Genomic DNA, 3756 nt, shown 5'->3' on the forward strand with positions numbered 1-3756 from the left:
GTCTTATAATTATTCCTTTTAAAAAGAAGAGAGGAACATTAATTTAAAAGGTTAATATACTATAATTTTTTCCGAAGATTACTTTACTGGTGACTATTATATGTAGACGAGGACATCTCAGCAGTTATATTTGCATCCAACTGGTGAAAATTCCCATTACCTATGTGCCAGAAATAGGTTTTGTGGTTTGTTTGTTTTGGGTTTTTTTTGCAGTTAAATTGCATACAAATTCCCCTCCTTAATACCAGAGAGAGCCCAGCCACCTGTGAAACAGTAAATTTGCCTTCTATCCTTTGCTCTCTTGTTTCTTGTTCTGCCACCCTACTAATAACCTGCTTTTAGAAAAAGACCAATAGGGCTTCCCTGGTGGTGCAGTGGTTGAGAATCCGCCTGCCAATGCAGGGGATACGGCTTTGATCCCTGGTCCGGGAAGATCCCACATGTTGCAGAGCAACTAAGCCCGTGTGCCACAACTACTGAAACCCACACGCCTACAGCCCGTGCTCCACAACGAGAGATGCCACCACAATAAAAAGCCCGTGCCCTGCAACAAAGACCCAACACAGCCAAAAATAAATAAATTTATTTATTTAAAAAAAAACTGGCAATAAGAGAAAAAAAACTGGCAATATTGTCCAGCTTGGTTCACCGGTAAATTTTACCAAACATTTATGGAAGAAATTATACTAATTCTCTATAATCTCATCCAAGAGATAGAAGCAGAGGGAACACTTTCTAGCTCATTCTATGAGCCCAACATTACCCTAATAATATAACCAGACAAAGACATTACAAAAAAACTACAGACCAGTATGTCTCGTAAACATAGATGCAAAGTCCTCAACAAATTATTAGCAAATTGAATCCAACAATGTATAGAAAGAATTATACACAACAACCAAGTCATGCAAGGCTAGTTCAACATTTGAAAAATCAATTAATATAATCCATCACATCAACAGGCTAAAGAAGAAAAATCATATAACCATATCAATAAATACAAAAAAAAGTGTTTGATAAAATCCAACATCCATTCATGATAAAAACTCTCAACAAAGTAAAAAATAGAGGAGAACTTCCTCAACTTGATAGAAAACATCTATCTCAAAACCCAAAGCTAACATCATACTTTTTTTTTCATTTTCATTGGAGTATAGTTAATTTACAATGTTGTGTTAACATCATACTTAATGGTGAGAAACTAAAAGCTTTCCCACTAGGATCAGGAACAGGGCAAGGCAAGGATGTCTCCTCACCTCTCAACACATCATATTGGCACATGATCAGTTAGACAAACCAGTAGAACAGCAATAGATCTATTTGAAAATGTAACAGTCTATTATAATATAGCAATAGATCTATTTGAAAATGGGAATGCAGTATGCATATGATAAAGGAGTATCTCAAATATATTGGGGAGAGATAAACATTTTAAAAAGTAGAGTTGGGACAACTGAATGGCTATATGAAAAAAAATCGGATCTAGTCCTTTCACCACATACTACAAAATATTCCAAATGGATCAAAGATAAAATAATAATGAAACCATAAAAGCACTGGGGTGGGGGAACTGATAAATTCCTCTATAGCCTGGAAGTGGGGAAAACTTTGACTCAGAGTCCAGAACAAAAAAATCACTGACAAATTTAACTACATAAAAATTTTAAAAAGAAATTTTGTATCACATAAAAGTTATAGAAAATGGTCAGGACATATGAGCCAACAATTCACAGTAAAAGAAACACAAAGGCCCTTATATGGGAATTCCCTGGTGGTCCAGTGGATAGAACTCCTTGCTTTCACTGCTGCGGGTGCGGGCTCAATCCCTGGTTGGGGAACTAAGACCCTGCAGCTGAGTGGCACAGCCAAACAAAGAAACAAACAAAACAAAACAACACACAAAGGCCTTTATATATATGTGAAAATATGGGCAATCTCACTCACATTAAAAGAGATACAAATTAAATCATACTGAGACTATTTTCTTTCCTATGAAATTGGTAGAAATCCAAGTATGACGATGTATTCTGTTACTGAGGCTGTGAGGAAAGAAGCACTGTCATGTACCTCTGGTGGGAAGGGCAAATGGTATTTCTCTGTGGAGGAGAATTTGGCATTATCTAGGACATATATATGTATTTAGCGTTTAATCCAGCAATCCTACTTCTAGGGATCTATCCCAATAATACTATGGCAAAAACACAAAATTGTATGTACACACGACTTTTCAGTGCAACACTATCTTATTATAGCAAGACCAGAAACAACCCAGTGTCCATCAACTGGGGAATAGTTGAACAAACTAGGGTACACTCACACAATGGAGTTTTATGGAGCTGTTAAAAGGAGTAAGGAAGATTGCTTCTATATACTCTGGCAGTGACCTCCAGGATATATTGCTAAGTTAAAAAAAGCAAGGTGAAGAACAGTGTGTGTGGTATGCAGTTATTTCATCCAAGAAAAGGCAGGGTAATATGAATATAAATACATACACACACAAAAATGTGCTTATATTTTTCTTAAAAAGGGAGGAAAGAAGGGAGTGAGTGAGGGAGGGACATATAGAGAAGATAGATAAACTGAAAACCAATAAAAATGTTTATCTTTAGGGGGAGGGTGGCAATAAGGTGAAGAGGCTAGAGATGGAAGCTAAGCTAGACCTCTCCAAATGTAGCAGTTTTCAGTTTCAACTTTAGAATTATGTAAGTATCATTACATGCAGTCACACAATTAAAATTAAATCAAAATGGGGGAAAAAGTAATCCCAGCAAAGAAGCAAAGTGAAGCAAGCAAGGTGGTGATTGACCCCCACAGAGAGAGTTTATTTCTTATGCCTCTAAATATGGTGATGTGACTCCACATCCCTGGTGGAGCGTATCCTAAGGAAAAAATGAGCAACACAGGAATCTGTGTATCTGTTTTCATATATATATATATTGCAAATAAATAATTATATTAATGTCATTGGGAATCAAAATTTTCAGTGTATGATAAAAGAGATACAAATATAAAATCAATGACAAAGTTAAACAAAAACCCTATAATCCTGTTTCAAATAAATTGAAAAATCATTAACTCTTGATGTATTATTCTCTTTAAAAATATGTTTCATAGCTCCATCCACTGAAAATGCCATGAAATAATGACCAACCTTATTACCCAGATTCGGGTCTTGAAATACCATTCCTCACTAAAAGGAACCAGGTCTGGGGCAGGAAATGTGCAAGATGAGTCTGAGACATTGCGTTGTACCAGACAACAATGAAGTTATCAAAGATTACTAGGGCCAAAGACTACAAGAGAGCTAACTTAAAGGGGCTTTCTCTGTTAAATTTATAATTATATTTTTAAAAACCCTCATCAGTCACTTTGGAGGATAGGTAACCAACTCATTATTCTGAAAACTGGTAGGGAAAGAATCTATAATTTACCTTACCTTTCTAAACTGTATCTTGGGGTAACCAATATATAGATGAGAAAAAGGTCTTCTTTATAGAAGTATTCCTGCTAATAAACATAGAATGAATGGTAGAATTAGATAATCATCATTTTGGAGCCCTAATGAAAATAAAGGATCTAGTAAATGATCATTAATGGCTGCTAAAACCAAGACGTGAAGGGCTGATAAGGGTGCTTGATAATGGATAGATCAGGCTGGCAACACCTAAACCTCTGGATTGATCTTTTCATCACAAAGAAAGATCCAGACTTAGTATGCACCTCCTGATGAGGTTCAACAGGAGGTTCCCAGCATTA

Source organism: Mesoplodon bidens (assembly GCF_964165515.1).
Source record: "Mesoplodon bidens genome assembly, chromosome: 10".
NCBI classification, from domain to species: Eukaryota; Metazoa; Chordata; class Mammalia; order Artiodactyla; family Ziphiidae; genus Mesoplodon; species Mesoplodon bidens.